The 9,196-nt window shown below is 36.5% G+C and overlaps 1 protein-coding gene across 5 annotated transcripts in view; it reads left to right on the forward strand.

Moving 5' to 3' along the window:
* Positions 1–9,196, forward strand: part of LOC107101585 (protein cordon-bleu-like) — a 78,659-nt gene that overhangs the window by 4,599 nt on the left and 64,864 nt on the right. Inside the window, exon 1 of one of the 5 annotated variants that reach the window (XM_015400550.1) lies at positions 2,954–3,083. The exons of the other annotated variants lie outside the window; for them this stretch is intronic. The gene's annotated coding sequence lies outside the window, so the exon portion shown is untranslated. Of the gene's footprint in view, positions 1–2,953; positions 3,084–9,196 lie in introns of those variants that run through there. 5 annotated transcript variants of the gene reach the window in all.

A 9,196-nucleotide genomic window follows, 5' to 3' on the forward strand; every position in this document is an offset into this window, starting at 1 on the left:
CATCGTCATCATCGTCCTCTTCCTCCCCTGAGCCAGGAGAAGCGAGTGCTTCAGGAGCTGGAGGCAGTAGTAGCAGCTCAATAACAACTGCTGCTTACCTTATCAAGGCTGCACTTTAAAAAATGAAATTGTCTAGAGAGCAGTTCTAAAAGAAATTTCTTTTTGTCTACACTTGGTTATACAGTACAAAATGACAAAATAAATCTAAGTCTAACAATAGGAGATGAAGCGGTCTGCTCATGCGCTCTTTGTTATCTAAGAACTGAGCTACAACTGTACCATGACGAGCCCTACTGTTGAACTAGTAACAGATTTAGTGCGGTTAGGTTGTGTCTGGCACGGTGAAGTTCAGTCTTGCATTCCATTTACACTCAACAGTTATCTTGGTTACCGTGCTCAGACTGATCTCGGCATGGTTTCAAAAGGGTAATGTAAATAGGGCTATTGAGTGTTCTACTTATCTTTTTTTTTAACAGCTTTTTAATTAATTGGATAAAAAATTGGCACACTCTTCAAATTTTTTACTTCATTTCAAAGCTTATTTTAAGAGACATGAAGCCAAAATAAATGAAAAATAAAAGAAAAAGAAAAAGAAAATATTCAGTTCCTTTTGTGGCTAAGGTGATCAGATGCATGGCTGTCATATGTGCAACCTGAGCAATCCAAGAGACTAGACGACTCTAGACGGCCTGGCAATGAAAGCCAAGCAGCTTGGCCTGCCGAAAGAAACAAAAAGACTTTTAATCGCATGATAAAAATTAAGTGCATGATACATTTGAATTAAGGAAATAGTTTCCATTTACGTGCCGTTGTTTTTTTGTTCTTTTTTGTTTTTACTGAAGAGACTGGGTGAAAAAAGGATTTACTTCAAACTCTGCTCACCCCTCTCCTTCACGTTTCATTAGCGTAACTCTTGAACTTTTGTGTCAGATACCTGCCAGGCACATGGTCTTGTTATGTACTTCAGAGTGTAGCATGAGACCCTGTGAGGCGTATCATGCCAGATAAATGGTAGTTGAGATTTATAATCAGATTTACTTTATGACTTTATTAATCCCTTACGGGACATTCTTCTTAAAACAGATGGAATTGGTTTCAAAGCCAAACATGACAGCTGCATTGTTCACCATGGTGAACAGCCTTAACCTGAGCCAATCCCTAAACCCAGGGGTAAGCAATTTTGGTCCTCAAGTGCCGCTGTCCTGCAGCTTTTTCATGCCTGCCTGCTCAACACACCTGAAACAAAAAGCCAAATTATTTCCTTGGCATGTTGGTAAGTTAAGCAGAAGCCTGGCCATTGATCATTTTTTCATTTCAGGTGTGTTGAAGAAGGAATGCATGCAAAATCTGCAGGACAGTGGCACTTAAGGACTGACATTGCCTACCCCTTCTTAGACCCATGCATCTGCATCTAAAAAATAATTATTTAATGGAGTTTCCCATCATGGGCAGCAAGTAAATCAACCAGTGGGGCTGTCTCCATCTTCCCTATAGTCAATTATCTAATGAGCTTTTACATGACAAACCAAATAAAAAATAGGCAGTTTTCAAATGTTTTCAAGTGTGTGTTATGAGGAGTTGGTGGAGGTAAATCTGGCTATAGCTTTTTCTGTCAGAGAGTGGACAAAGTCAGCTTTTCTAGGTTTTATGATTGATATTTAGTCTCATTATTTGTTAAAATAATACAATTATCATGATTATATATATATATATATTTTTATTCTGGTCTCAGCAGTTAAAGATATTTATGTAAGCAGACTATTTATACTATTCACCATTATTATAATACGGTAGTTTTTTTTTCAAATAATTACCAAACCTGTTTGATTTACCCACACAGTCTATGTAGATCGACTCAATGAATCAGATCAGAATCAGAAATACTTTAATAATCCCAGAGGGAAATTACTTTTTTTACACGCTCCAGTTACAGTTTTATATAATATTTACACACATCCAACTACACAATATAATAAAGATAAAAAATAAGAATAAAAAGAGATAAAATATATACACATGTAGCTGTTCTATATATATATGTACTGTATATGTATGTATATATATGCATATGTAAAAACAAAATCCAAATAAAGTGAAAATCCAAGTAAAGTGATAAATCCAAGTAAAGTGATACGTGGCGTGCAAAAATAGTGCATATATGTCAGTTACACTCCTTATTTGGATTGTTTGAAGATCAGACCCATATTGTTTTGTGTACAGACCAAAGTGTTCAACTTTGGACTTATCTTCCCCTGTGTTTGCTGTGCCTCCGAAATGCAGCGTCAGCAAACTGTAAAAAACAACTTCATATGGTTTTCTTCAAAAATGAATTATTTCTTGTGATTTATTTTTTTTTATTTATGCTTTCTTTTGTGCTGACAGGGACGTCTTGATAGGTTTAAAGCGTTGAAGTGTTCTTTGGATTTTCTAAATAGACATTGCTTAGTGGGATATTTCAAGCTTTGGAAATTCTAGTATATCATTTAAATTGTTCTAAACTTTAACCATAAACTGTCTGCAGTGTTCAGGGATCTTCAAGATGCCGTTTGTCTCTACTGTTCTCTGCAACCCTCTGTAGCCTTCTCAGAAAAGCACTTATACATACACTGAGATTTAAAAACACTTAATTCCGCTTAATTTCATTTAGAGACATCAGAGTAAAAGTAGCTGAAGTTAAAGCAGACCTTCAGGTTTGAATTTGCACAAATTTCTCCAAAGGTTATCTTATTTTTTATTTCTTTCACATTTGTGAATTATTTGGGTTAGTCTGTTAAATAAGGACCCATGCAAAAAAACACCCAATGGAAAGAAATACACATTTGTTCTTTGTTATGCTTTAGTCATTTTTCTAACAAGGAGAGAAGTCTGCAAATGGTTCCAGTAGTATGTTTAGGCTTTTTTTCATGGAGGCTTAAATTAAACTCCTCTGAAATCTGAGACAGACGGGGAGCCCTCATTTGAGGTTATGTCTTGTTGGCTGTGCTACAACATCAACCATTTTGCAGGCCAGCAAAACTTAAATAATGTGTGGATTCAGAGCTCCCACAAGCTTGCAAACTCCAAATTAACTCCTAAATTCAAAGGTAAGCCGCAAAGATTGGTAATACAACCCTTTAATAAGCATTCTTGTTTAATATTCTGTAATGCTGTGATTTCTATAAAATTAAACAGTAATTTGGCTTTAAATGATTATATCACCATAATTTGATGCCATATTTGTGGTATTTCTACCCTGTTTGTATTTATAACGGACATGGACACCAACACACAGTGTGTTATATTTAATGCCAGCTTCTCTGTGCTGAACACATGAAGTGGCAAACACCTTGTAATAATGAAGAACTAGTCGACAACGCATAGTATCTACAGTGGAGAGACAGACAGCAATTGTATGTTTAAAAGCAGCTGTTATGAGCCTGTTTATTTCTGGAAGCTTGCTGTCATATGTTAGTCACTGTGGTATGTGCTACATTCAGAGAAGTAGACAGATGAACCACATGTGTTTGTGTGTTTGGATTTAAGACAGTCTCATAGATACTCTGAGGCAGTTGGATGTATAGTTTTATTCCTCTATGTAGAGAAAACAAAATTCAGATTTTGCCAAAATTCAGAAAATTTAGCCCCTGTTATCTTTGCAAATTATTATTATGAAACCAGTTGAATGCTTTAGTGCAATATCTGTTTATGGTGAAATTTTGAAGACGTATATAAAGATAAATTTAAAAAATGTATACATATTTTAATTTGCTTTCTCTAATTTTCTCTCCATAATTACAACGATTACATGTTTAGTAGTTAGTCTATTCTTTGGAACACCTAATCCTTATTTGTGTTATTGAATTAGAAAAGTGGACAGGGATTCCTGCTGTGAAATCTGTTCTAGTATTATCTGCAATTAATGTTTTTCCTTTAGTTTTTCCAGTGGGACTAGTCTCTAATTGAACAAGCATCTTGGGGAATAGAAGGCAGACTAATTATCATTTCTAGCTGTTTTGCTTTCAGGTTATGGCTCTCTTTTTATTCAAACCACATTTTACCTGCTAATGTCTAGTATTTTTTTTTCTCTTCTTTAATTGGTCTGTGTTTTTTTATATTTACTTTACTCACTGGTTTCTGAATTTTTTTCTGTTCTTCTTGAATTGCTGCATCAATGGAGCATGGAGTTGGGTGCTCAGAGTATGGTTACGTTAAGGTGTTCAGCAAGGCCAGATTGCTTTCAGACTTTAGACTTTAGACAGATTTTGTCATTTTGTTTACACAAGTGTAAAACAAAAAGAAATTTTGTTTGGAAACAGCTTACTGGACAAAAATGATTGTAAATTTACAGTTCTAACATTTTTTTTTTTATAGCAGCTTTAAGCTTATATGCACTTTTGGCTGAGGAGTCCCCTCACAATACCCTATAAATGCTTCATGGTGTTTGCCTCTGGTTAGTTTGCAAGAAAAACAGGCTCATGTCTTAGTCCATCTTTATGGAAATATAATCTAAAGCAGTTTTCCCACTGAAAACCCGGGTTTTTTAAAACCGGGTTGACCCTTTAACAATCGGCTCTTGGTTCTTTTCCCATTTGACGAGTCTGACACCCTGCTGGCAAGCTGCGTGGCCACTGTCCCCCACCACTGCGTGTCTGATGAAGGCATCACGCTGGGTGAGCATTGACGATGTCGACAGTGCGAAGGAAATAAGGGAAGTAAATAATGGAGAGCAACAGTGACAGGAGCCAGAGCGTAGTCAGTATTCTTTCTTATTTTCCAGTTTATCTGTCCAAATCACTCTTAGCTGCATCATATGTATTGAATGTAAACCGAGTTGTTTTGGCTTGTTAGTTCAGAAGCGGCTGGCGCGGTGTGTTGACGTCCATACATTGCGTTGAGTTGGTATCATGTAATTTAGCAAGTCAACCTGGGTCTGATGATCCCACAGCATGCCGATTAGAGCCAAGGTGAATTTAATGCGGACCATTTGCCAACTAGTTTGAACTAACAACCAGAAATGAACCAAAAATACACTAGATAGTTCAAAGTAAAGGGTGCCCTGATGTAAAATAGACATCTAATCAATAAAATGTAATCTCCAGAATTTGGACAGAGAGGACCGATGGTTTAAAAAAGGGGTGAAAGATACCAACGTTGGTAAACAGAATAGCCATTACTGAACAGAGGGGGGAGATGAGGTAAAAACTCCCAAGCTTATATAACACTGTTTTAGAACTCCATCCAAAGAAATTACACAAGCAGTATCATCAAAATGTAGGTAGACAAACACAAAACTCATAGAAAACAACAGACTCCAACAAACCAAGAGAACATTGGGTGGGTCGCTGCTTTGCACCTGACTTGGAATGTGTTTATGATGATGGGCCTCGGGGTGCTTAAATACATCAGCGGTCCAACTAAAAGGTTCCTCTAGTGCTTGCCGGCAAAATTCAATCTAGAAGGAGTCTTTGACTCTCTGTCAAAACATTTCAAAAACTGTCAAAAACTGAGTGAAAGTTCAGTTCCCTCTAATCAGTGATGGGTATGGTTTAAATTTGAATGATTTCTCTCGATTCCGATTATTTTAAGTGCAGGGTTCATAAAGGTTTATATATTTCAAATGAGCTGGTTAGACAAATGTTCTGACTAGAATAAAAAGTCTGAGCTTCTTGAGGATTTTTAATTCTCAAAAGAGTTATAGTCTTTATTCTTTATAAAAGTTAATATATTTTATCACAGGTTATATTCATCCAGTATATAAATATCAAACCTATAAACTCTTATATAAATCTTATGAATATTCTTTTCACTGGGTTGCACTTTCACAAGGAGCTTTCTATTGTAAAACCTAATTAAAAGATATTTACACATATCCAATGTCTGATGCTGCATGACATTTTTTGATTTTTTTTTTGTCTGATTATAATTAAGGTTAGATGCCAGGCTAAATGTGTGATGGGTACAGGAGGATATCTCTACGAAATTTAGATCATCAGCGTCGTTCACTGAACCTCAGATCTGGGCTCTAGATTTGAAATAACAATGGCTTCCTTTTGTTGAAGGATAAGATTTCATGTTATGTTTAGAATTATTCATGTCTTGGAGATCTGGATTCAAGTGCTTTTTATTCTATTATGAATGCTCAGGTTAAATTATAATGTAAAAGGAAGAAAGAATAAACAAGGCTCCACTTTCCCAGCAGATGTGCTACAAATACAGGGGGGAACAAATTCCTTCAGGGAATCTACCTTAGCACAACACTTATGTAGTCGGTGAAAGACACAGGCCTCTGTCCTGACTCAAGCAGTGTTAAATCACGTTGGCTGTGCACTGTCCTTTTGCATAAAATAATCATATGATAAGTAATCTATGTAGCCAGCTATTTGTTTAATTGTATTATTTAATATTAAACTGCTTGTTCAAATGCTGCAGCACAAACAGATGGTCGTGCACCCACTCATGCGGATTCTTCTTCTGTGGTTATGGGCAGCTTCTTCTTCTGGCTGGTGGACCAAGCATCGAAATTAGGAATCCAAAGATTAATAATTTGAAAGATTTCTACCAAATTGGAAAGTTATATTATTTCCAATTGATTCTCGGTGGCCAAGCCTAGCCTAGTCTGTTTTGTGGTTGCCATGACCCGGATGACTAATAATTTTCGCAGGCATCTAACAAATATAACTGTGGAAGCATGACCTAAGGAAAACATGAAAACACAACCAAATGGCAAAAATAACAGGAAATGAACAAGCTAAACTAGGTCTGTGCAAATAACACATTTCCAGGATAACACATTGTTGTGCATTTTCAACTAATATGATGATTCGGCATAATAATGCTTGTGAGCTCTCAAATATAAGTAAATTTAAATTCCCAAACAAAACTTAGCAATAAAACTGTAGGACACTTTAAATATCCAAAATAAATTTGCTAAAACAATAAATAAAGTCTGTGCAATAAATATGCACTTGAATAAAAACAAAAGAAATGCAAAAACAATAAAATGAAAAAAACTTCACTCACTGTGGAAACAATTAATGAATTGAGGTCTGTAATTATTAGGCTTATTATCTATAAGCACTATGAATTTACATGTAGTAAGATCAAAAACGGCCTTTGGTCAGTGTCTTTATTTCTTCAAACAGCTTTAATGAGAAATTAAGGACCTTTTTCTTCCTGCTCTTCAGTTACCGGTGTAGGTCATCTTCCTGTTTTGGGCTTTTTATTTGTAGTGGGAATTATTGTTGCCCTGGAGTACTAGTGTAGTATAAATGGCTTGCACATGCTTATTTGTCACTGTCACAAGTGGACACAATGACCCTGATGTGTTATAAGAGGAGAGGACAGATGTACCAGTGAAGAGGTGTTACTGTAAGTGGACTTCCTCCTTTCGGATGTGAAATAGATAGTCCTTGGTTGCTGCTGGCTGACTCATTCTCAGGCTTATAGCCTCATAGCAACCTGAGAAGATTGTGGACAATAGAAATGTTTCATGTTGCTATGAAGTTCTGACAATTAAGTAGAACAGTAATGAAATAGTCTGAATGTCACATATTGAAAAAACCAAACACCTACATGCAGATGCTGCTTCCATCTGCCTTATTGCTGTGTCCATGGAAAATTGTGCTATTTCCAGGAGCTGGGGGGAAACATCTTCGAGATCTTCTTGATCAAACCACCATGCTGACACTACCAGTAAACATTTTTGTCCTGCCATGCAGTGGGGTTGTTAATAACATGGTCAGTAAGTTTAGCCTATGAGTTTGCGGCTGTTGTGCTTAGCAACATGTTGTAAACTCTTGTGGTTTCAGATGTCTTTATGTACAGACAGGGGAAAAAAAAGTTTCACAGCTTCTTCACTGTGTTTTTTTTTTTCTCCTGCCATCCTTTTATGCGTTAACGTCTCCGGGACACACGCCCTTTGGGAGAATGTGTCCAAAATCCACAGCTGCTGCTACTGAACCGAGGTCTGCTCTCATCTGCAGTCAAGCGGTGTAAATATAGGTTGCCATGGGGACACCATGACATCCAAGAAGTATGCTGGCTGGATAACAGGATGGTGTAGATGTGTGGGTTCAGAGTGAAATGAGGGAGTGTCCGGGATGTGCTTACATTCATCTCAGGTTGGACAAAAGAAGGTGAAGCAAGGCGCTGCTAACTGTTCATTCCAGTGTTTCTGTGCTTTTAAAATTTACAGTGACGCGATAAATTTCTTTTCAATGAATTCAACATATTTAATGTTTTGAATCAATCTATATATCCTTGGTAAATAAAAAAATGTCAATCTTAACAAGTTCAAGATACTAATACAAAGGTGTTGCCTGTCTGTCAAAATTATTTAGCAATGGATAGGCAATGAATGTATACAAGATTTTTTTTTTGTTTCATTGTGATTGTGATGATGTCTTGTGAGCCTAATAAAGTCTAACTGATTATGTTTGCAAACCTTAAAACTAAGAGAATGGCCCAAGTACCAGCCCTAGTGGCACTCCTGAGCTGCTGACCACCTGCTCAGACACCTGACACATTAGTCTCACATACTGGGGAGTGTTTGTTGTCTGCTGATGATGGTCTTGTCCTGTCTGATGATGGTCTTTGATTCAGGCGATTGTCAAGACCTACACCTGTGTCCTCTGGAGTTGCTGAAATGCAAATAATGCTGATGTTTTTTAAATGCACTTGAGAAATCAAAGAACACTGGAAAAAATCGAAATCTAGATAAGTATTTTTTTCTCAACATAAGTGCAGTTGTTCTTGAATTGAGTAGGTTAAAGAGACATTTTGCCAATAAAACAAGACAATTTACACTTAGACTACTTAAATATAAAAAAAACACAATTGCATTGTCTTATTTCAAATGCATATTGACTAATTATCTTATTTTAAGAGTAAAAATACTAATTCCATTGGCAAACTATCTCCTTTACCTACTCAAATCAAGGATAAATACGCATTATTTAAGTAATTTTTACTTTTTTCTGGATTGTTTTTCCACAGCACAACCCTAACCTCACAGTGCTGCCTGCTTTGTCTGGATTTTGGGGGTTTGTTAAATCAAGTTTATGAATAGGTCTTCAGCTATACCTGCTCCATAGGTTCTCTGATAACTCTGGTGTGCAAACAGTATTCTTTTGAGTACCTGTCAGGATTTGGTGTGGATTGAGGACCCAAAAGCAGAGGCAAGTAGGCAGAGGTGAATTTAGGTGGGTTTAATGAGGTT

Source organism: Cyprinodon variegatus, unplaced genomic scaffold (assembly GCF_000732505.1).
Source record: "Cyprinodon variegatus isolate N-32 unplaced genomic scaffold, C_variegatus-1.0 Scaffold1116, whole genome shotgun sequence".
NCBI lineage: Eukaryota > Metazoa > Chordata > Actinopteri > Cyprinodontiformes > Cyprinodontidae > Cyprinodon > Cyprinodon variegatus.